The sequence below is a fragment of the Semicossyphus pulcher genome, unplaced genomic scaffold (genome assembly GCF_022749685.1).
Source record: "Semicossyphus pulcher isolate SPU_LCO1_2020_fin unplaced genomic scaffold, fSemPul1.0.p SCAF_23, whole genome shotgun sequence".
Taxonomy (NCBI): Eukaryota; Metazoa; Chordata; class Actinopteri; order Labriformes; family Labridae; genus Semicossyphus; species Semicossyphus pulcher.
The window spans coordinates 3,151,546-3,177,557 of NW_027211697.1; the positions used below are offsets into that span (position 1 = coordinate 3,151,546).

General features: G+C 40.1%; 2 long non-coding RNA genes across 2 annotated transcripts in view; both read left to right on the forward strand.

Annotated features, from left to right (window-relative positions):
• The window catches only part of LOC138602494 (uncharacterized), a 74,556-nt gene extending 49,156 nt beyond the window's left edge, over positions 1-25,400 (forward strand). Inside the window, exon 3 of the long non-coding RNA XR_011309209.1 lies at positions 24,737-25,400. This is a non-coding gene — a long non-coding RNA (uncharacterized lncRNA). The remainder of the gene's footprint in view (positions 1-24,736) is intronic.
• Positions 6,296-6,783, forward strand: LOC138602506 (uncharacterized). Its single transcript, XR_011309210.1, has 3 exons — positions 6,296-6,331; positions 6,499-6,555; positions 6,666-6,783. It is a non-coding gene; the product is annotated as an uncharacterized lncRNA (long non-coding RNA).
• Positions 25,401-26,012: the final 612 nt, after the last annotated feature.

Here is a 26,012-nt window from a genome sequence, read left to right on the forward strand (position 1 = left end):
CAGTAACGAGTTTGTCTTTGCCAGACAAAATTCAGAATCCCATCTCCGTGGCTCTGACTGTTTAAGGAAGTATGCTGCTGCATGTGGGGCAAGATGGCCTGAAACACTCACGTCAACCCACCTTAGGAAACATGTTGCCACGCTGAGTCAGATAATGAACCTGAAAGAAAATGAGTTGGATCAATTAGCTAAGTTCATGGGACATGATATCCGTGTTCATCGTGAATACTACCGGCTAACAGAGAACACGCTTCAGCTTGCAAAGATGAGCAAGCTGCTCATGGCGATAGAAAGTGGGACTGAGGCTTACAAAGGCAAATCGCTTGATGAGATTGACCTCGGCATAGAAAGTGAGTATGGAAGTAGAATATTCTCATTGTACCAAAAATACATTTTCAACTTTTTATTTTATTTTTTATTTTATTTTACCTTTATTTTACCAGGAAATTATCCCACTGAGATGCAAGGTCTCTTTTACAAGGGAGTCCTGGCCAAGACGGCCGCATAAAAAGTTTCACACAAGACAGACAACAGATTTAAGACAGCAACCTAAAAGTTTCAAATACAGAGCAATCAACTGACTAAAAACAGCAACATAAAAGTTTCAAGTGCTGAGCAGGCAACTGACTAAGACAGGCGAGAAATTCATCAACCAATAGCTCAATAGCATTCAGCACTAGGACAATTGCATTTACTGATCAAACACTCCTTAATTCAGCTTTTAAAGACTTCCAAGTTAATTAATTTCTCCAGTTTGAGGTGACCCTGCAGCTGGAACCAAGTCGAGGGAGCAAAGACATTAAAAGCACTTTTACCAAAGACAGATCGAGTTTGAGGAATGACAAACATGATACGTCTATGTGACCGAAGGATGTGGCCAGTGAGAGTTTTAGGAGACAGTAGAGAACATAAGTAAGAAGGCAGATCATGTAGTAACGCCTTGTAAAGGAAGATGTAACAATGTTCCATCCTGCGATTATATAATGAAGACAAGCCAACTTTCTCATACAAGATGCAGTGATGGGTGCGGAGACCCAGACCACACACGAATCGCAACGCTGCATGATACACTGAGTGCAGCATTTGATGATTTGAAGATGAGGTAGCGTGCATGTAAAGAATGTCACCATAGTCAATAACTGATAAGAAAGTTGCTTGAATTAGTTTTTTTCTTACAAGAGAAAAACTGTTTTATTTCTATAAAAGGAATCGAATTTCACTCTTCACTTTTTTTGTGAGGCTCTCAACATGATTATTAAAAGACAGGTTTTCCTCTTGTAAGAAACCCAGATATTTATATGTTGTCACACGTTCAATAACCTCGTCCTTAGCAATAGTCTCTGCAGCAATCTGTAAGAAGAATGGGTCCAGACCATCAGGACCAGCTGATTTCTTAGTATTTATCTTTTTAAGTGCATCATACACGTCTACAGGGCTGAAACTAAAATCAAAAGGCATACATTCTTCCTCTTCAGGAACATTTTGAGGGAGATCTAGATGTGCTTCATTTTCAAACAACAAACCAGAAGATATAAAATGCTGATTCAGGGCATTTAGCTATACTAGCTTTACTAGTTTTATCAGTAATGATTTCATTTCCTACCTTTAATGATTGTGGTAAAGCACTGTATTTTTCCGTGCCTGAGGACATTCCCTTTATTAAGCATTATTTAAGATGTCAGTCATTTCTTTAACATAGAAGTCTGATTTAGCTTTTCCAATTAGAGAGATACATCTATTTATTAAGTGCCTCAAATGTTTCCAGTCTGATTGACATTTGGATTTTCTTGCAGTTGCCCAAGCAATATTTCGTTCATGAATAATATCAGAGAGTTTATCTGAAAACCATGGATTGTCACGTCCTTTGACTTTAAATTTTCTAAGAGGAGCGTGCCTATTTATGACCTCCAAGAAAAGTGATTTAAAATAAGTCAGAGCCATTTCAGGGTCTGGAATCAGGCATATTCTGTCCCAGTCACATAGATAAAGATCATATAGAAATGCTTGCTCACAGAAGTATTTGAAATGTATTTTGTATAGAATACGTGGTTGTTTCTTCGGGAGCTTTGTATCTCGCACTGCAGCAATTACGCAGTGATTACTAACGTCATTAGTGAATACGGCTGTGGCTTTATATCTGTGGGGAGAGTTAGTTAAAAAGTAAGTCAAGGAGCGTTGACTTTTCAGGATGTTTACGGTTGGGCCTTGTCGGAGATTCTATAAGCTGCGTCAAGTGTGCAGAATCGCAAAAATATTTAACAGGTTCAGAGATAGGAGCCAGCCAGTCCCAGTTTAAATCCCCCATAACAACAAGCACACTCATACAAAACATAGACAGGGATTCAGATAGTGAAGACAAAGTTTCCCTTGGAGCAGAGGGAGGTCTGTAACATCCCACAAGTGTCATAATACAACTAGACACGTGCACAAAACCAATACCAGATGTGTGCTGGAAGTCTTGGGAGTTTCAAATCGTTCAGAGTTTATGTCAGGCCCTGGATTAGACTGCATGTTTCCAGACAACAACAACATGATTATGCATTTCAGCGTGTGTGCACAATGCGTGCAGCTGACGTTTCTCTTTAGGTGAGATTTCCGCATGAGTTCTTGGCCAGAGTTGTTAAGCATGAAAGTTATTTAGGAGGAGGAGGCTTAGGAAATGAAGTCCTGCGCACCGATCGTCAAACTAAAACATTTGAGTAGTTTGAGGTGATATTTTGACATGATTTTGTTGTTCTGTGTATATTATGTCATAACAGTTCCCTCATCTTGCGAAGTGGGACCTGTACAGGAGTCACATATCAGTGGAAGTGTTGAGGTCCTCAGTGTGAGGTCGTCCAAATCCACTCAAGAATCAGATGGTAGGAAGTTACTTGAGCAGCAACTGACAATTTCCTTTTCATCATTGATTATTCGCTCACTGTTCTTATTCATCAATTATATTGTCTATCAATGTCAGGAAGTAATGAAATAATCACTGTGAATACCAATTTATGATGGTATTCACATTTAATATTAGCCTATGTCATGATGAATTTAATGCTGAGGTGTTGTTTTGTTCTTGTAGAAGAAGCACATGACATGACAACAGAGACCTCACCCTCAAGACCGCCAGACAAGCGGAAAAGGACTCAGAAAACAGGTAAATTCTTCTTCTGTCTTACTCGTGTTTCCTCCTGTGAAGTAACAGTCTTGTAGTTTCCTATAATGTCTTATGAACTTAATACTTTTCTTCATTTGTGACTACTTTGAAAATATGTAACTTCACGATGTAATGATATTGTCTCATCTGTTTTTCTCCTCCTGAAGGGTCCTCCAAAAAAAAGAGGTCAAAGGCCAACTCTGAGCCAGTTCCAGATTCAGATGGTAAGGACACAACTTCACGGTAAAAGCAGGAGCACTGTGACTCAGTGGTAGAGTCGGTTGTCTTTCAGTCAGAAGGTCGGAGGTTCGATCCCCAGCTCCCTCAGGCTACATGTCGAAGTGTCCTTGGGCAAGACACTGAACCCCAAATTGCTGATTGCTTTTGAATGTGATATCTGATTGACAGTTGGGCACTTTACGTAGCAGCCTCTGCCATCAGTGTGTGAATGTGACATATAGTGTAAAAGCAACTTTGAGCTAGAAAAGCGCTAAATAAGTACAGTCCATTTATATGCGTATTATTGTATCTTTCAGTATGATAGGTTGTAGTTAATTCTGAAGTGTTGTTTTGTTCCTGTAGAAGAAACACACGACATGACATCAGAGACCTCACCCTCAAGACCTCCAGACAAGGGGAAAAGGACTCAGACAACAGGTAAATTCTTCTTCTGTCTTACTTGTGTTTCCTCCTGTGAAGTACACACTGTTTTATGATAGTAGAATTGTTCCGCTTTCACGCTTCCTGTGACGACGCTTCCTGTGACGCACATCGGGACTTCCGTGAGATCGAAAGCTGTTGTTTACTGTGTCTCTCTCCTTCTCCGTCTATCTTTGCTGTTTATTCTTCTTTGATTTCTTAGCCTTCATAGTCACACTGGTTTTGTACCTTAGCTAACGCTAGACTTTATAACCTGTACATATTTTGTCGAATTGAGCTTCTTTTACTGGGTAGTCTGTTGCTGCCCGGTTAGCTTCTTCAAACTAGCCTAGCTCATTGCTTTTTTGCCTTTCACCGCAGTCAACACAGCCTCGATAAACAAGTGTTACGATGGCCTGTGCTTGCTGTTCTTTAGTTACTGATAGGGTGTCTCTATTAGAGAGACGTGTCTGTGAGCTAGAGCTGCTTCTTTCAGCCAGAAACACGGGCACTGCAGATAGTGTTAGCCCCGGGCCTGATAGCAGGCCTGCTAGCCTTAGCACTAGCTCAGTCTCGTAGGCAGCTGCTGTGGATTTTGTTCCTGCTTGGTTGCGGCGTGGGAGGGGGCGCAGGAGCAGGTCACCGGTTGTGTGGCCTGGCCAGCAGTCACCCCTCCCAACTGCTAACCAGTTTTCTGTCCTTGCTAGCCCTGTTGTTAGTCCGGCTGGCTTGCGTGCCTCCCCACTAAACTCCACACGCTAGTGATAGGGGACTCCATTACCCGCAACGTTAAGTTAGCGTCGCCAGCCACTGTTTACTGTTTACCTGGGGCCAGAGCTTCCGACATAGAGGCTAATCTTAGGGTGCTGGCACCAGGCAGGGAGAAACAGGGAACTCAGGCACACAGCACCACAAGCTACAGCAACATTGTAATTCATGCTGGCGCCAACAATATTCGTCAGAAGCAGTCTGAGATTACAAAAGATAGCCTAGCCAGGACTTTTCAGGCTGCAAGTAAGATGTGTCGGCATCGAGTAATTGTCTCTGGTCCCTCACCCCAGCGGGGTAATGATGACACGTACAGTAGGCTTACAGCTATGAACCGCTGGCTGGTGCGTCACTGTAGGGAGCAGGGATACAGGTTCGTGGATAACTGGCCCTCTTTCTGGGGTCGCCCCCACCTGCTGAGAGCACACGGCCTTCATCCTACTGGAGTCGGCACTGCTGTTTTGTCTAGCAATATAGACAGGTGTTTGAAGCAGGTTTGACAGGTGACTAGAGAGCCTGCTAGTGTTACTGTTACTGTTAGTGCTGGTATGGAGTCCACTAGCCTGGTTAACATGGTTAGTCAGGGACATAGCGCAGAGTACCAGACTGATTAGTTTATATTGAGACTTTCACCTTCCCTCGCCACTTTTTAATTGAATCATCCTCTAAATGTGTAAATCATAATAATCTAATCTTGATCTCCACCTCTGACAGTGGGGGAAATGTCTCAGCATGCACCTTACACAGTCTTACATAATAAAATACCGAAGCTAATCACTACGATATCCCGGCATCCCTACCTGCATAGGCAACCAAAACTTACTACTACTACTACTAAAAGGTACCTTGTTCCAATTCCTGAATGATCTACCATAAGCTCCACTGAACGGCCTGTCGCTGGAAACTGCTCCGATGAGCTTAAAACCCGAAAATTTTGCTTTATTAATATTAGATCACTGTCAACCAAAGCCTTACTGATTAATGATTTGATCACTGAGCATGAGCTGGACATTATTGGCTTATGTGAAACATGGCTGAAGCCTAATACTTTTCTGCCATTAAATGAAGCCTCTCCTCCTGACTATAACTACGCCCATGTTGCTCGGGCCTCTAAACAGGGGGGAGGTGTTGCTCTAATCTACAAATCTATTTTCAGTCTAAGCTCCAACCAGGATATTAAATTAACTTCATTTTAGGCTCTTGTTTTAAAACCATCTTCATCAAATAGTAACAGCCTTGTCCAATCTTGATCTCAAGCAGGCCTGCAGGAAAATGGAACGAGCATGGCGCAAATCTAAATTGGATGTTTATTATCATGCTTGGCGTGATTGTGTACTTAAGTGTGCTCTAAATACTGCTAGAACAGCATATTTCTCCAGCCTAATAACCAATAATAAACACAATCCTAGATTTCTCTTCAACACAGTGGCTAAACTTAATCAAAAACCACAGTCCGTGAGCTGTGCACCCTTTAATGCAAATGATTTCTTAGATTTCTTTTGCAATAAAATTGATGAGATCAGAATCAAAATTAACTCATCATCTCTGGCTTCCTCGTCAAAGTTTATTAAAAAATATCCTTCTGCTGATTCTCAGTTAGTCTCAGCTCTAAACACTTTTGAAAATATCTATGTTATGTCTCGTATTATTGTATCTTCCAGTATGATAGTTTGTAGTTAATGCTGAGGTGTTGTTTTGTTCTTGTAGAAGAAGCACATGACATGACAACAGAGACCTCACCCTCAAGACCTCCAGACAAGCGGAAAAGGACTCAGAAAACAGGTAAATTCTTCTTCTGTCTTACTCGTGTTTCCTCCTGTGAAGTAACAGTCTTGTAGTTTCCTATAATGTCTTATGAACTTAATACTTTTCTTCATTTGTGGCTACTTTGAAAATATGTAACTTCACGATGTAATGATATTGTCTCATCTGTTTTTCTCCTCCTGAAGGGTCCTCCAAAAAAAAGAGGTCAAAGGCCAACTCTGAGCCAGTTCCAGATTCAGATGGTAAGGACACAACTTCATAATCAATGCAGAAACACTGTTATATGCGTATTATTGTATCTTTCAGTATGATAGTTTGTAGTTAATGCTGAGGTGTTGTTTTGTTCTTGTAGAAGAAACACACGACATGACATCAGAGACCTCACCCTCAAGACCTCCAGACAAGGGGAAAAGGACTCAGACAACAGGTAACCTTCATGCACTGAAGGATATGTTGCTACAAGTCAGCCAAGAGAGACAGCTACTGAGTAGTAACCAAAAATGACAAGTGAAGTTGATCTCCTGTATTTTCAAAGGTAATGCAAGCACTATATGGAAACGGCATCATCCATTTTAGTGTATCATATTTACTGCATCACCAGCACCAATAAATAATAGGTTGCTGAACTTTGCTCCGTTTAGGACATTTTACATCCACAAGGTTTATTTTTTATTATCAAGGTTTTTACAGACTCCTGTCTGCAGCTCTCCTCACATCGCTGCTAAACCACAACTATGTATCAGATTGAAAAAGCTACATGCCTAACAGAGCTATTGACTTGGAATAAGTAATAAACTAGCTTTAGTCTACTATGGACAGTAGTAGATTGCAAAGCAGCTGCATTCACCACTTGGCAAGGTTGTAAAGGTAATATTGGGTATTGTATGAAGTACAGTGATCTAACTAGTCTTTTTCAAAAATAAACAAGTAGAAAAAGAAAACCATCCATCCATAACATACAGAGGACTGCATAATATTTAACTTTGTGAGGATGTCAGCACCATTCTACATTTATTTTTTTGCTCATTTCTGTTTCAGGTGTGGAGCCACAACTTCTCTCCCAGAGAACAAGCCATCGCAGGCCTTGGAGTTCAAAAGAAAAAGAAGCAGTGTGGCGACAGCTGGGTCGGTACATCACTCTGCAAAGAGTTCCTGGTAAAGAGGAATGTGTAAAGGCTCTTGATGCAGAACCGGTACTCTGCAGGCGTGATTGGAGGGATGTTAAGAACCAAGTATATAATGCCATCACAACTCGTAAAAGGAAACGGATTTCTTCATGATTGTGGGTTTTTTCAAAATAAGCTGGAACTGAGATGATTTGTTTGTTGTGTTTAAACTGCCTCAGGAGGTTCTAAATTCAGCTCTCACATGGAAGTTCAGAATTGATGTGTAGAACAGCAGCTGTTTTAATGTTAACTGCTGAAAACAGTTCAACAAAGTCCTTTGTGTTTTTTGAGTTTTGCTATGCCTAAGGATGGCAGCACACCCGTCCTCCAATCCCAGAGTTTTATTTGATGAGTTGGGCATGAGACCCAAACATAAACAACGAGCACTTTTAAATGGCACTAAAATAAAAAAGTTATTTTGCCATTATATGAGTGGTGATTTTTTCCATTTAGCCTCCTGACATTAGTAGAAACTTGCATCGGTTTGAATCAGTAAACAGCAAAGACTTAATGTGGCCAAGTTTGGTTTATAATATAGTGTATCTCAGCTTTTTGATACAGATATATCAAACAGTGCATTTAATCTTTCCTTTGATTGGTTTTAAATTGACATTGTGTTTTACTGTAGTAGATGACATCTACTGTTATACATAACTGCAAAAGCCTCAAAGTCCCCCTTAAGTACAGTGAGTACAGTAATTGATTAGAAGTTATTTCGGACTGCATCAATTAGTCACTGAACAGATTAGTTAACGACTACTGTCTCAACTGAATAATCATTGTAGTAATTTTTCAACAAATGCTGGTTGTAGCCTTGTGTCAATTTGATTCTTTACTTAATATGATAGTAAACTGATTATCTCTGGGTTATGGTCTGTTGGTCAGACACAACATAACATTGGAGATGTCATCTTGGGCTGTTGAAAATTATACAAAGCATATTAATCTACAGATTAAAAAATAATGAAAATAATAGTTATTTGTTTTTGTTAACCAATTGTAAATAAAATTAATTCACTTAAAAAATGCTGCTTTGACTCTGATGCAGCTTGTAATCTGTAAAGTAAATAAACGATTCAAATGAAATGATTGTAGCGGAGTAAAAAGTAGAATATCTGCCTTCAAAATGTAGTGGAGTGGAAGCATAAAGTGGCAGTAAACAGAGACACTCAAGTAAAGTACAAATTCCTCACATTGTACTAAAGTACATAGCTTGAGTTAATGTACTTCAACTCAAATTAGCCTGTAGCCACGGCTACATGTATTGTGCTACATGTACAACATGAAAGCACAATACATCTGAAAATGAGGTTCTTTATTTCAGCTTCATCGTCGTTCTTAGCTTTATGGAAAAGAGATATGCGTCCTCTGTACTCCATCTTCCTTGAAACTGTCTGATTTGGAAAGAGACATCTTTGTTGTTCACAGACAAACAACAAATAAAGCTTCGAAGCTGCCCTCTTTTCATCAAAAAACTGGTTATGTACGGGAACCTTTGACCTTTGCCATTATTCTGCACCAAACTAAATACATTTTAAAAAATAGAATTGTGATTTTATTTTGATTGCATTTGAAAGGGTAATTTAAACTGGTGTAAACAACAACACCCACAAAAAAAATGATTTTGTGAATGGATTTTATTATATTTTTGACATCAGGTTGCAGGATGGGAGTGGGGAGGGTAGCCAGAGATGGCCTCCAGAGCAGCAGTATGAGACCACTTGCCTATTGTGAGAGAGACACTTAAAAACAAACAAAAACAAAAAAAGTGTGTGTGTTGTCAAATCTGCCTAGCAACAGCCACCGGTCCTCATAACTACAGCAGAAAAAGATTTATTTTACTTTGAGTGTTCTTAAATCTGAAGTGACATTCTCACTCAGTACTCCCATCTAGTGAAACATTTGATGTTTGCACCATTCTAGCTACAGTGGAAGTAGGGGCCCTCACAAGGCATAGAGGAGACGTGGACCTCACAAAGATTTATAGACATGTATGCGTGTGTGTGTGTGTGTGTGTGTGTGTGTACATAACACATGTGACATGTTTGACAAATATACTTTCTTCATGTACCCTAGGCCATGGTAACCCATATTTAAATTTAACCCACATGTTCTGTTCGCAGGGGAGGGACACCTTTCAAATATCCTGACTATCAAGTTTTATGACATACAAACAACCTACATGTCCTCAAGCATGAGCACACAATGGAGACATGCGAATGCAGACACGTTTAACACGCACATTGGCCCGACTTTATCTGATATGTCCTGGATTGTGGTGAAGATCACTCTGAGTATGACTTCTGAAATTACTTTCTTTGTTGTTTTCATAGTTGTTTGTTTCTCCCATGTTCTTCCAGTTACCCATGAAGCCTCTGATGCACTTGTGACTGTTCACTCAGCCCTTTCCACAGAGGTTTACAATGATAACTTACTGAAATGCCAAACAGCTATCTATAGCTAGCTAATTTGCTAAATAACAATTTAACATTAGCTCCATGGGCTTGTCATGACAGTGTTTCCACAGAGTTCGGTATCAGTCGAGCTGCCTCATTTTTAAGGGAAAAGTTCACTGTGAAAGTGGTCTAAAATATGCTCTACATGGCTACATGCATAATGTCATGCTAAAAGAATGAGGCTAAAGCTACATGTACATGAAACCACAGCTGTCTCTCAATTCAGGGGTTGCATCCTGGATGAAGGATGAGTCATTCGTAGCCTGTGTAGACCGCTAAAGCCGAACTGAAATGAGACGGTCTGGTCTAAAGAGGATTTCCTATTTGCTTCACCAGCTGTTCCCGCCCTTACTCTTGCTTCACCAAACGCCACTCCTGTCCCCTAGCAACAGGTAGCTAGCGAGATAACTAGCTATCATAACTAACATCATTTCATTAACCTATTATTTTAAGGATAAGTTGTTTCAGGCCCCTTTCGTTATTTTAACATTTGTATCGCGAGCTATTCGACTGAAAATTTTACATTTAAAAGTGCGTTCCTCGGCTGCCTATACATTTGAATTGGTGTGCAATGAATCTCTGGTTACGTTGGGCCGGGGAAAAGGAGAACACATTTGTTGGCGAAGGAGCCTTCAAAATGGGACAGCCTTTGACGGGGTGCTGTGACCATCATTCAAATACGTCTTAAAGAAGGATGCAGCCCCTGAATTGGGACACAGCTAGCATTGCGCTTGCATTACGATGTAAAACAGTCTAAAGACTAGAGTTGGTTTACAACCTATTTGCCCAGCTTGTATAATTGTTAACCTTTAATGTTACAAGAAAAAAGGGCTGGTGAGGGTGGAAACAAACCAACATGTTTGCCAAATTTAACACTTGCTTTAAATTTAAGACAGGGCTGCTAAAATAAAGCTTGGTTACTACTGTAAGTAGAAAGCTAGTTAGCTGGAGATGCTATTGTTTGCAGCCCAACTTTGAGCTCATAAACACATTGTTTATTTTTTAAGACTTCTGTGGACACAACCTTCTGAACTCTTAAAAAATTATTTCAGCCCAATACATTTTTAGGAGAAAGCAAAAGTCCCACAGGCCTGTCCTGCTGAGCTACGTTAGCTAACGTGTGGTTGGACGGTTGCAGTTTAGAGAAGGGTTGCGGTTGCAAAGCTGAATTTAGCTGAAACATTTCAGACATTTGTTTGTGTTAGCGCAAAACTCTTGCTACACACTTGAATTAGATTAGTTTAGGTTAGTCTAAATCACAGGCTTTGACTGACATGTCTCTTGATGTAGTATCCAGCCGCAGGCACAGCTGTAACCCTGCCAGGAATGTAAGACGACACACTTTATACAGAGCATAGAATAACAGAGGTAAGAAGTCCCGAGAAGAGACTTGCAAAGTAGGTCATCAGACTCTCCAAAAGACAGAGAAAACTTGCATGTGATCTGTTTTTAGAGAGCGGTGAGAGGAAATGAAGTGGACATAACGGGAGGTGGTGGAGTGGACATGTCACCAGAGTGGGTACACTTCACCACAGTAGCTGGGATATACCTGGATTGGGAAATCAAATTTGTATCTTTAAGGACCTTAAAGATACAAATTTAAGACTCAGCATGCCCCAATATTCAGTGGACATACATTCCCACGATGTAGCTACCAATGGTGCCTAAAGCTGCAAACAATGAAGGAACATATCTAGTAGTAAATGTCAACTCTGAACCACTGCAAACAACTTAATAATGGAGTGATGACATTTAAATCAGAGGTGCCATGCTGCTGATTGGGATTCTGCTGAAGGTTTTGTCGAGGGATTAGTCTGCGACCGGCAGCTAATCACAGGACTGCACTTAATTACTGACAGCAGTGCTAGCAGCGCTATCACTGCAGCGCTAGGGTACATTTGAATAGGCAATGACACTAATGACTTTGACTGTTTCCTTTTCGCCTTCAGCTAATTTCTACAAAATGATGATAGGAACTGCAAATGGCATGTCTGTATACTGGACAACCATCTAATCCTCATTTATATACCGGATAGTTTTATAGCAGATTTCCAGTTGTTGAGTTTAGAATAAATGGAAACCATGGTTTGTGCTGAATTGAAAAAAAGTTAATCTATAGAAACATAACTTGTGAATTCCACAGATTTACTTCAGGAAAAGAATTACGGAGAACTCAACAATCTAAAGAACTGGGGTTTCATTTAATTAGGGAGGATCCTAAAGCTAAAGGTCACATCGAGGCCAGTGTGGGCGAATTTGAATAGATCGGTATCGGCATCAATAAAGCCAGTCAATATTTGGTCCTTTCTTAACAGACCTTTTCCATGTTTTTCAGCCTACCAGTGTTGCAGTAGCCTCTCTTACACAGCCGTTATGCTGCTGAGGCAGTAACAGAGGCAAAAAGGTGTGAGGTTTTTTTTTGTTGTTTTTGTAACAACTTTATTGAAACAATTATAATACAAAACAGTACAGACATGTGCTTATAACGTGCTAAATGAATACATCTTGCAAGGACAATCAAAATTCAGATTTGGGACAAATTAATTTACCAGTTTATGTTGTTAAACAGATTTCCCTGCCATATTGACTTACCGCGTCACTACTTATGACTCCTCATGGTTGCGCATATGACACGGGTATGGGTAACGTAAATGGAAGTAGTGTGGTTCAGTGTAAAGTATAAAGCTGACATAATGGTGGAGCTTCGTTGCAGCTTTGTTACGGAATCTCCCTGATTCTTAAATCAAACAGGGCAAAGAAGAACAGCTGCGCTAGCCTACAAAGCTATTTATCATTAGCAAATATCAGTGTACAAAACATTTAGGTTGCAGCTTCTCATGTTTAGCCTTCATTGATTGAAACATCCTCAGTGATAACTCAAGGTCCTGTTGTTGTTTGTTTACGACTACTTTCACTTTGAAGACCCCTGTCAGGTGGTTATGTCCTGTTGTGTATGAGGTGATGGGAAATTAGTTGACTTGAGGAGGTTGAGGATGGACTTTTTAGAGGTCTATTTTTGTAGGCAAATATGCACACATTGGAAAGAGGAGCATTCAGCTGGGCTAAGGTTACTTACTTGTTGAGGTTTTCTATATCACAGTTTAACGTGATGACAACAACCAGAGAGATTACGCTGTTTGAAGTAAATCAATAAGCACAGCATAAACGTCAGACAGGTTGGAACATCCTGTATATATTCTGTATTGGAGTTTCAGTGTGAGAGGTTTTAGGATTATTCAGGGCATTTTTGTCTTTAAGAGCAACTTACTATATAAAAGGTCTCCTGCTAGCTTCAGATCATATTGCCCATAAATAATCTGCTTTCAGCTCACTTTTTCTTCCACCTCCTATTTATAACTTTCTTCCCCTCATCTTTGTCTCTGCTGTCATCCCTCTCTTCATCTCTCATCGTTTCATCTCCCCATCCCTGAAGCCGTTCCTCCTTCGTCACTTCTTAACCACATCGTCTCTGGCTCCCAAGCTGGAAAGGATTTGTGTGTGTGTGTGTGTGTGTGTGTGTGTGTGTTTCAGCCTCTGAGTGCCTGGAAAGCAGAGTGGTACTTTTTTTTTCCCTTTTTGGCAGATTGCACAGAGTTCACTTTTCACGACTTTAGCACGGTTGCTATGCAACCACAAGAAGACATTTCCAGCTAATCCATTTACATTCCTTTTTGAACCTCCACTCTCTTTCTCCTACTCTTCCTACTCTTCCTCCTCATCCTACTCTCCTTCATACTCCGTATTCTTCCTCATCTTTTTTTCCCTCTCCAAATGATCTGTTCATACTTTGGCTCCTCTTGCTCTCCTCCCCTCTCCTCCTCACCCTCCCTACCCTCCACTCTGTACTGGCCTTGGCTCAGCTTCTGGCAACGCTTGCGGCATCCAAGGTCATCCATACTGTGCTCTCAGTCTGAGATGTGGGCTGTGTATGTATGTGTGTGTGTGATAGGAAAATTCTGCGCAGCGTAAAATAACAAGTACTGTGTGCATATGAATAAACCCATGCATGTGAATAAAAGCTTCTGTCTGTTGTTTGGGCACCAGTGAATGTCTTGATTTATTTATGCACTTTCCTATAAGCCTGTTCTTGTGTATCCATGCGGCCGCCTTCACGCTGTACATTTCCCCGTGTCCTCGTGTGGCCTGCTTGTATAACTGTCCCCTGAGTCCCTTTAGGCGCTGATATAGGAGGAGATATAGAAGCTTCTGTGCCGTGTGAGCACGAAGGAGCTGCTGTCTGACTGACTGTGCTGCACCCAGGAAATGATGACCCTCGTCTATGATACAATATGAGGAGACGTGTCATGACAGAAAAAGGAAATAATTGTTTAAAGCTGCACAGGATACACAGGACTGTCAGCTGTATCTGAATCTAAGCTGGTCCAGCGTACATACAGTCATCCCCCACCTGCACATCCATATGCATGCGTACATATGCACATACAGGGTCTGCTTCATAATGAATAACAGTGAAGGCAATCCAATTAAAAGCCACTTTCTGTTATAGAACACATGCAGATGGATGAATCAGGTAATTGACTTAAACTGATTTGTTTTCTTTAATAAACAAAGTAAAGAAGCGGTTAGGACAAGAATTACATAAAATCATTTAATGAGGGAGGGGAAATTCTTTTGCAAAACAGTTATATGGCTCTATATAAAAATTCAGGTGGAATAATTCATTTAGTTTTCAAAAAAAATTATAATTGTTTTAAAGCACATAATTTGATACTTTTCTTTGTTTTTCTTAAGTTTTTTTGTTGTTACTTTTGTTTTCTTTTTTTTTTGTCCCACCGAGGCAAACAGCAACACAAGTCATTTCAGCAAAAACCCCAAAATGACACGAGCTTAGGTTCAAATGACAGCGCCCTCAAGTGGCCGGAGGAATAATGACGTGAGCAAAAGAGGAAGTAAAATACATTTTTATTGCGCAACAAAAGTGGGACGTTGAGATGAATGGATTAAACGTTTAACTTTAACACGGAAAATGGATGTTTATTTCTAGTTTTCCTTTTTTGCAATGTTGTTTTGTAAGAACACGGCTGGGTTTAAAGAATCGATTTTTCCGATTCGACTCGATTCTCATTTGAATGACCCAATCCCAATAAACCAATAAATCCTATGATCGATCTTTAAAAATATGTGTAAAAACGTGTCTGATGACTCACGTTTCTGAGCGCCACTGAACGCAGCACGACTCAGCCGAAACACGGCAGTGAGGGAGAGATGCCCGGACTTGTTTACTGCACCGACTACGGAGACATCAGTGATCGCCGGCGGACTCTTTTTCTTGTGTGTGTCCATGATTATGTAAGTTAGTTTTGCACTGATGTTTATGTAACTCTCTGTAAGCGTAGGCGTTGGCCGCGAGCGTATTTGCGGCATGTTCTCATACATTATGCCTTTCCTCATAATTCTTCGTCTCATGTGGTTTTGTTGTTCGTGCTATGAGATCTTGTGGCCAAATCTCGCGCAAGTTGAAGCCCAGTTCGTTTAATCAAAACCTTTAGCCAGATGTACAGACTAAAAATCTGAAACTGGAAAAAAAAGTTCATAAGCTATCTAATTCATAAAATTGGTAATATTGTGTGGACTGCTGTATGTTTGTCATGGTAAATAAAAAGTACATGATGTACCTTCTTTGGGGGCAATTCTTATTGTAAACATTAAAAATGTTGATAATGCACCAGGTTAGAGGTGTATTGATATTGTTACTGAAATACCCCTAAACAAATCAATATCGATTCGGATCGGATCGGAAATCGTATCGTATCGGGACCTTGTGAATCGGAATCAAATCGAATTGAGAAATCCTTATCAATACCCAGCCCTATTTAAGAATAACCATGATTTTTCCCATGATGGCCAACATTCTATAAACTTAACCAAGCAATCGTAACCAAAACATGACTTTACGTACAATGGTATTTTGGGCCTAAATGTAATGACATAAAAATGTTTTTAACCTTGTAAACATCTCCATGTGGTGTTTTTCATGTGCTACAAGACCTATCAGGGACAACATAAGCAGTCATCGCCACGGCTGGGCCTGTCTGCTTTTAAACTCCAGTGTACCAAGGACAGGCTGAACAACACTTTTTCAGCTGGGAGGGTTTGAGACGTCACAAACCTAAGGAGCCAATCTCGTTAATGGAGGGGGTGACGCTATGCATATCATTATGTAACCTATGGCAACCACTTCGGCGATGCCTGAGCCAACTGTAACCATCATTGTAATTTTTGCAAACTCACTCACTAAACGATGGCAGAGGCGTGTTTTGTCTACGCGAGGCAGCAGTTGGTAATTTGCATAGTGGGTGGGGACTATACAGATCTGGGAATTTTTAATGAGGGAGAAGGAGGAGAAGCCTTGGGAGGATTTTTACAAGATAAAGGGTACAGGTACACAATGTATTATTTCAAGCAGAGCATTTTATGTCTTAAAACATGACTGGAGCTGGTCTATAATTCCTATTGACTGAAAAATAGAACACAAGTAAATGTTGTAAAACCCACATAAATCTATTCATTGTCATTTTTTTTCTACAGCAGGAAATCATTTTTCACAAGACCTCATGTGGTCAACAGAACAGACCCATTGTCAGTCCATTTAACTTCAATTTGTAACCCCCATTGACCCCTCGTGACAGTGTCTGACATTCCTTTATCCAGATAGTGTGATAAAAACAATCCCATCAAATTCTATACTGCTAACGTACACACTGTAACTTTCTTTCTCTTCAACCCCTCCAAGCATTCCTGTCACTGTTCTGACACTTAATGGTGTTAAACCTGTTCTCATATTGAAACGGCAGGCAACTCTCTGTCACTCCCCCTGCTGCTTGTTGTTCATGTTGTGCCTTAACTGAAGTTCTGATGATTTGCATACTTCTCTTTGTCTTCCGTCTTTTCTGTTTGATTTGTGATCTAACATAGTGGTGACTTTTTTCAACGAGAAAATGCTCCTTTGATAAACTTGTGAATTAGATATGTTAAACACAAAACTTTCAGTAACTTCAGAACCATTAGCCAAATCAGTTCCCTCAGCTCTGCGAAGCTATAAGCTGCTTTTAGCTCTTTGTTTTTCTTTCCTGCTTATTCTTCTACAATTGCGAAATGTGTTTTTCATTTTTCTCCAGCACAAAAGAGCAAACAGACCATTTAGCAGCTAGAACAAAGTGTTTTTTGCTGGTGGAGACCAGTGCTAACTGAAGATTAAACCGTGGACATTGGAGCCAAATTAGCATTCATTTCTAGCCACTCTTAGTGAGTTCGTGCCAATTGTGATCTTTGTTGTACTGTGCTTAAATGTTAATGTCATGATTACAGCTTGCTTTATTCCCTTAAAGTAGCCAACATCAACAATACAGCTTTTAAGCAAACAAGACAAAACAAAAAAACTCTTCAAATCCCACCTGTAGTATTTGGCTGTGCAATCAGTCTGCAAAGCTAACATTAGCCTAAACACCTTACTTGAAGATCTGTTAATAGAGCAAAGCTAACGATAATATGAAGTGCTAAAAAGCAAACTTGAAGAGCTATTAAGAGGAAGCTAACTTGAAGATCTGTTAACATGAAGCTAACCTAAAAAGCTATTATCAGAAAGCTAACTTGAAGAGCTGTTATCAGAAAGCTAACTTGAAGAGATGTTAACAGAAAGCTATCCTGAAGAGCTGTTAATGTGAAGCTATCTTAAAAAGCTATTATCAGAAAGCTTACTTGAGCTGTTAACAGAAAGCTATCCTGAAGAGCTGTTAACGTGAAGCTAACTTAAAAAGCTGTTATCAGAAAACTAACTTGAAGAGCTGTTAGCAAGCAGCTAACTTTTAGAGCTCTTAGCACGCAGATAACTTACAAAGCTCTTGACTATCAGCTAACTTGAAAAGCTTTTAGTAAGCAACTTACTGTTTGTGAAGAGCTTTTATTTAATAGTTTTGTTTTAATGAACCCACAAGCTGTGCCAAAGTTATCAACTGGTTAAGGTTATCCTTTAATAGAACCTTTGTCAGCCTGAAACATAACTGCATATGAATGCTTATTTTGATGTGTCAACTGAATGTGCAGAACAAGTAGCTCTATTGTTTCTATACAAAATACATTTCTATGTAATTGGCTGTTGGGTGGAGGTGCCTGCCATATCTGCTTTTGTTGAACCAGTGGAGCATGAAAAGCAATGAGCAAGAGGCTGCACACAACAAACCCAATAAAAATACATCAAATGAAAATTGATTTCCAATTAGCTGCATACGCATGTCCCAAAACAAACAGCTATACCTTTCTACTAGTTCTTTCTCACAGGAGGAAATTTTCAGTTTTATGTAATTTTGTTTCATCGTAACCTAAAAAGCAGGAGTTTCATTTTTAGAATTGTAAATCAGGTCTCGTTTATAGCCCTCATGTTGTACCACAGAACCCTCATTTGCATGGTGTTACTTCAAAAATTACAATTCTAACTGCAGCGTGACTTGTTCTGCAGCTTATCCCGTGGCTCCTCATCATGACCGGACTGATAATCAGACACACCGCTCTGTTTGCAGTCCACACTATCCTGTAGATCAGCTTTCTGTCATTATGCTGCCTTACTCAGCTTCTTCAAATCAGTTTAATCATACCGTCAAGTCCCTGTTAGCTCAGACTGCTCCAATGTCATAACCTGCATACCAATAACCTGCTTATTATTTAGACAACCTGCATGTTTCACAGAGCACACTGTATTTTGGAACCCCTGAACGGTATCAGAATTGCATTCAGTGCTGAAACAACCTCACAGTGGGACACAAACTTCACACCTAAACAGCCTTGACATGAATGGAATAATAATTCATTAATAATGATGGTTTTCCATTAGTCTCAAGCTCATATTCGTCTCACATTTTAAAGACTAGTGTCTATGTCTTTTCTTGTTATTTCTTAGTGTTTTGTTCATTGAGATCTCCTATTTGACTATAACTTGACTACAAACACTTGTAAGACGGCAATGACTCCTACTTCTCTCATCTTAGACCTATTTTAAGCCGTTTTCTATATGAATGTAATGGTAAATTGACTGTACTTATAAAGAGCCTTTCTAGTCTTCAGACCACTCAAAGCGCTTTTACACTACATGTCACATTCACCCTTTCACACTCACGTTCACACACCGATAGCAAAGCCCTGAATGCCAATCTCCAGTCAGGATCTATGCATTCATACCCGATGGTTATGCCTTTGGGAGCAATTTTGGGTTCAGTGTCTTGCCCAAGGGCACGACATGTGACTGTAGCAGTCAGGGATCGAACCCCCAAACTTCCGGTTGAAAGACGACCGACACTGAGCCACAGCCGCCCCGTAATGAACTCAGATATGATATGATATGATTTATCCCACATGCAGCCCCCACATGCAATATCTGGACATTTTTGTTGGTACAGTGCATTTGTGTAAGGGGCTTTGTAAATACGTATTGTGTAGTTTACCAATTGAGCGCTGTCTGTTTTTAAAGTGATAATCTTGAAAATTTTCATTTAAATAAATCCCTGTTACCAAATGAGGTAACACAATAGTGATTGAGCCTATGGCCCACTGATGAAAGCCTTTGCATTTGCAGTATATAGTATTATGGACTGGGTGTCTGATGCGTCTTTCGCGGAAAAAATCAGCCACTTAGTGGCGCGTTTTCCATCACCCAGCAGTGGTTGGTCTGCCAGAGAGGGTAGGCGGAGCTAACAGTAAACGGTAATCTACTATGGCTGAACAAACAAAGAAAAGATCGATGACCACAGACACAACCTCAAAAATAAGTGAAAATCCAGGAAAAAAGAAACAAATTTGACGCTCAGATGAAGGCAAACAGTCTAAAAAGGAAAACAACCGGAGCCAACCGTGGACGTCACACACGCAACACTGTCTGGATATCTGGGAAGTGTGCTCCCGCTATTACTGTTTATCGCCATAGAGAGATCTTCGAGAGTATAACTTCAACCGATAATTTGTGCCGAAATTTAAGATTTTTTTCCTGGCAAACTTTGCCTGATGAAGGTCTAGTACCGAAACGTTACAAATAAATATAATTTCTGCAAGTTAGACAAGTTATGGACCCCTAAATATTATCTTTTGTTCTTAACTATCATTAATACTGTTTTACTGGATTAATGACATTTGTTAATCTCCATACGTCTGCCTTTGAAATGTATTTTTTGGCATCTAATATTGTATTTATTGCTTTTATTCCTTCCTGTATCATATCATATTGTTACAGTAGTGATTTGATGTTGTCAGATTATAGTATTTTTGTCATATGATGTCAGTTAAGTGATAAAGGGAACTGTTTGATTCAGTCTCCCAGATTTGATTTCCTTGCCAACTGTGTCTGCATATCTTCAGATGAAGGGATAGAGATTAATTTGCTGGCCGGCTGTCACACACGGGAATACCCCAGCAAGATTTCAACACTGTCACAGAAATGTACATTGCACAACCATATCAGGAACACCACACCCAGCACGAGAACAGAACCGGAATTTATCAGCCTCTGCGGCGTTTTACTGCCATCAAACTCCAGGACATACTGTTCTGTAAAACAGGCTTCACCAGTTTCAAAAGATCACATGAACTGTTTCATTGTATTTGCCTATAGTTTCATACGTACTGTATTATTGCCTGTGAATACATTGCTCTGTCACCACAGCACCGTGCAGTGCCACACACTGACTAACAAGCATGTGATCCTAATTTTACAGCCCAGCTACTTAGCAGATTAAAAAATGCACATGTGCAAGTGGTGCTTCAAAGCAGGAAAAGACATTTTCAATTATTTTTACAGATTAAGCTCTTATCTTTTTTTTTTTGTAGCTTTTTGGAGAAAATGTGGTTCTTGTCTTAGTAACATTTTAATTATCGTAGTGTAAATGGTGCAGAGGAACGTTGCACTGCCAAGGCAGAAAAAAAAGCTCTCTCACAACACAAAGACACACACTTGCCTGAGTGCCCACTATTGAATGTGTGTAGGCGGATTGGTGGGTGTTTTTTTTAAGGGAAAAAAATTCAATTCATGTCCAAAACCGTAGGAGGGAAGAGTCATGTGTAAAAAAAAAAAAGCCCTAGATCCAAATGCCGTGTGACCTCATCGCTACCTGCTGCCAACTACTAAGACAGAGCGTCAGCCAAGAGACTGTGCTCAGTACAAACACACGTGCCTGGACTCTCTGTTCCAGGTCAGTGTGCCAGTAAGAGGAAAGTCAGCAGGCTCAGAGACAATGAAAACTACAGTGTGATGCTGATGCCTGGAGGACAACTTCCCTTTTTCTTTTTTTGGCTTCCTTCCTCGTCTCTGAGGTCAAAGGTCAGAGTCAGATACAGAACCGGAAACAGATACACCTGCACACAACCTCTAAAATCCCACACTGTGACTCTTAACACCTTAGATAGAATGCAAAATAGAAATGTTACAGTTAAGTGAGAAACAATACATTTTTAAGAAAAAGGCCTCAAATTCAGGCTCCTCTTCGTCCTCGTGCTCTTTTCATGTGACTATCTTTTTTTCTCTCACTCCAACAACCAAATGGTCCTGAATTTTGGCTTTTTTATGTTTTCACAGCCAGTTTAGTCGGCAACCAGCCATACACTTTTCACACGCTTTTTCACACTCATACGGTATTTCTGGTAAACTAGTGTACATCTGTCACTGTAGCTGGTGGGGGAGGGAAGTCATTTTTCCTCTCCTGCTTAAAGAGTGATTCATATTGTACAAAATGGCTCGTTCCTCTAATCCGTGCTCTCTTTCCCTCCGTCTTCCTTCGTAAGATTAATCTTGATGTCTCTTTCAGTTGGCGTTTCCTGCTGATTGTTAATTAGCCCTTCTGCTGGGTTCTCATTTGTTTGCCTGGGAGGCTCCTGTGAGTAAGAAGGAAGAGACTGGTAGGGCAAACCTTAACTTACTGTACAGGGGTTATACTGCTCTTTGCAGAGGGTTTTGTCAGTGTTTGTGGGTGGCAAGGGGTGGCACCTGCTCCCTGGGAATTAGATTTCCCTCCTTGGTTCCCTCCAAACCAGTGACACAAAGTGCTATGTAGCTGGCCTTTCAGTATCATGGATTAATTACTGAACAGGACTACTGGGAATAGACATAGACAGATAACAATATTAGAAGTCAATCAAACAGCCGTAAAGAAACACAAAACAACCACAAAGACATAAAATGATCAAAGTGTTGCAAAACATCTGTTAAGATGCAACATTACCAAAGACACACAAAACGACTATAAAAACATTACAAACAACTACAAAGAGACATAAAACAACTACAAAACATAATTGACAAGCACAAAGACACAAAACAACAACAAAGGCAAGAAAAATGTACAAAAACACAATATATAGCAGCAAAGACACACAAAACAACTTTAAAGACACTGCACAAAACCTCCATAAAGTCACTAAAACAACAAGACATGAAAATACAAAAAAGGATACAAACACGACCACAAAGACACGCAAAACAAATATAGACATAAAAACAAGAAAAACGTCAATACACAATAAATAGCAGTAAAGGCACACAAAACTTCAAAGACACAAAAACAACCAAAGACACTGCACAAAACATCTATAAAGACACTAAAACAAGCCAAAAATATCTTCCAAACCACAATGAACAACCACAAAGACACAAAAACCAACAAAGATACAAAATAACTACAAAGACACAAAAATAATTATGAACATGTGAGGGTTTCCCTGTCTCATAGTCTGCCTACATCAATTGGGAGTCACAAATAACACCTGTTTATTGTGTTGTCTATTTGTCATGCATTCATTAATAAATGTATAAATAATGTTACTTTTGATAAATGTTAACTATAAAACTATAAAACCTTTTTTCTGGGCAGATGGGTGAAACATTTGGGTACATTTCGCTGTAATTGAATATATGAGTGTGTGTGTGTGTGTGTGTGTTTGTGAGTGAGTAAGTGAGTGAGTGAGAGGAGGTTTGATAATGTATCGAGAAGAGGTGCTAACAGCGGTAAGAGTGCTCGACTTTGGCCAGGAAAAATGTAGGGTAGTATTAAAATGGTAGAGTGTGAGTCTTAAAAATCTACTCTGTGTGTGTGTGTGTACGGTGTGTGTGTGTGTGTGTGTGTGTGAGTGTAAGAGAGTCTTAAGCATGAAAATATCTTGTGTTTGTCTGCATGGAAAAAAGTCACACAATGCAATGTGTGTGTGTGTGTTTGTGTGTGTGTGTGACAGATACTCAAGCAAGCTTGCACAGATGGAGGAAGATTAACAGGGAATGTGTGTGTGTGTGTGTGTGTGTGTGTGTGTGTATGTGTCTGTACATTGTGTGCATTCAAATGTGCGCTGCCAACAATAGATTTTCCACCCAGTAGCTGCTTTGCATACTGTAACAAGTAGTGTAGCTTTTGTTATTGCAGAGCGGACACTGCACTTGTGTCTTATTTGCTTTTATCACCACTTCAGAGCTGTTGTAACATGCAGAAACACTTTTTTTCTCTCCTGTGCATGAATCACCTACACAAGTCTGGCATGCCTTTGACAACAAGAACATGTCTAAAAGCAATCTTCCATTAGTATGCATGTAATTGTAGCCACTGTTTAAGAGCCATCATAGCTTGAGAGAGGCTCTTAACTATGAGAAAGAGTATTTTCATCATCCAGACATTATGTACTTTGTTAAATAGCATGTACCTTAAAGCTGTCGCCATAATCACAGTAGAAAAAACACCTTCTTATAAGTGTTGTCATCTTGGACATGTGTCCAACCAAATCAAACAAGTAAAGAACAAAACCAGAACCCTCATGACTCATCTCTGCTTTCCTTCCATCATGTCTCTTACATGCTTGTTCAGGTTTGCTCAGGGGAATGGTCTTGAAAACACAACAAATGTTTTTATTCTTGTTCATCCCAGTCACATATTTGTCAGGCCAGAAATGAATAGGCTAGAAAACCCATATATATGTATGAATGTACACATTATACATATATATGTTATTCAGCATAGAGGTTTTTTGCATTGACCATTTATGGTTAAATATGGGCGTGTGGAGAGCAGAATTAGAGGCTGAGCCTCATTTTCCGGTCTGTGATTTATATAAGGGATAACGTACGACGAGGAGTCCATTATCAGAAATTTATGGACGATGTCGAGGCCAAGATGCTTGGTTGTTTTTCTGCAGAGGAAATATATTCCTGGTAATGGACACCTCAGGGCAGTATCCCGCTTATACCATGGTCACTTGCTTAAAAAAAAAAGTAAGACCATTATTTATGTTTCCATACATTTAGCAATCAAATTTTTCACAAGCCGTAACTCTTTCCATGGTAACACCTGAGGGTTTGACTAATACCTGAAAAATCATTGCCATCCCATAAGGCTCTAATGCAACGGAAACATTTTAAACTACTCCAGTAAATAGTACAGATACAAGATGACTTTGCGAAAAGACATAGGCCTACTTATAGTGCGCAGGGCTTAAGAAGTGATTTGGCTCAGCTTTGAGCCAGGAAGATAACGGTATGCTAGCAAGATACAGTTAATAACAATGTGTCCAGGACAGTGTTCAAGGAAGTAAAAAAAACTATAATCTTCTATTTAGAATACCTACAAAACAACTATTTTCTCATGTTTGGCCAGATACTAGCATAAAGGTGATCAATGGAAGATAGATGTAATGTTCTTTAAGAGCATATGTCCTTCAAAATACCAAGTAGAATCTCGACATGGCACATCCTTGGTGAAGTCCATTAATGACAATAATGTGCTGTTTTCATGTTCTAACCTGTCTTTGTGTTTTGTCTCCCACAGGTGCAGCCCCTGAAAAAAACCGACCTGTAAATGTAACGAGGCCGAGCCAAGCGCCGCCCTGTTCAGATGGACCCTGGAAAACCACCAGCATTCTTTTTCAAAGGACATAAGATTGAAGAAAAGACAGAAGATTGATACAGCGCAGTTTTACCTCCCGCCGTCCTCTCTTCTTCTTCCGATCCAATCAGAGAGAGAAAAACACATCTGCTTTCTACCTCCCAGAGAAATAGAAAAGGAAAGAAATAATATATTATCCAGCATCAGTTCCTTTTTTTCTTCTCTTAGTGCAACATTTCTTCATTTACCTCAGGGATTCTCTCCCACTGCCTACCTCCTCCACCGAATCAGCCAACCCAGTGACTGGAACACAGAGCAAAGACACACCTGTGACCTCTCACTGCTGTTACAGCAACAACCTGTATTGCCTCTCAAGCTTTCCTTACAGCAACCGTGACGACCAGCATTGACATTTGACCTCTTACCACCTGCCAGCTCAGGCCAGCTCACTGCCTAAATTGTACTTGTGGCCTGGTTATTACTGGAAGGAAAAGGATCATATAGCCAGGAAGAAAGCTACACACTCACAATAGCCTCACACATCAATACTATATACCTGACAGGCAACAAAATACCTCAGCAGACTTCTACACAGACATTTAGTCAACAGAAGGGAACTTCTCAGCAACAGCGTTCACTCTCTCGGTGCTTCAATCCATCCAGCAGAGGCACACAGAAACGGAGAGACACTCAGGACTGTTGCCCGGCAGGCAACTTCTCTTCATTTGGTCTTCAGCAAAGTCACATCAGCCTCACATCTCAAGCAGTAGCATAAAATCAGCAATTGCCCCTGAGAGGCCTTCAGAGATCACAGAAGAGACTCAGAAGATCCTCCTGCCTTGAGCTTCCTCTTCACCCCCTCGTCAAGCCTCCAGAGAAGAAGAGCACCCCACAGAGCAGGAGGAATTCTCAGGAGCCTCACCAGCTTTTCGTGCTCTCGAGGGAAGCCACAAAGAGTGAAAAACTTCCTTACAGATTACACTCAGAGCATTATAACCCTGTGAAAGAAGAAGAGTAAACACTGGGAAGATCCATATTGAGTGACAGCAAAGAGAAAACAGAAGAAAAGACGCTTAAAGTAAAGAGAAGAATGCAGCTGTAAGTTCATTTTTCTTCTTTTCTCTGCTCGCTTGTCTCAATCTTTTCTTCTCCTCGGTTACAGGAGGCTCAGTCTCACTGTATACCTAAGAAAAAGTACTTTCAGTTTATCTTTTCATTT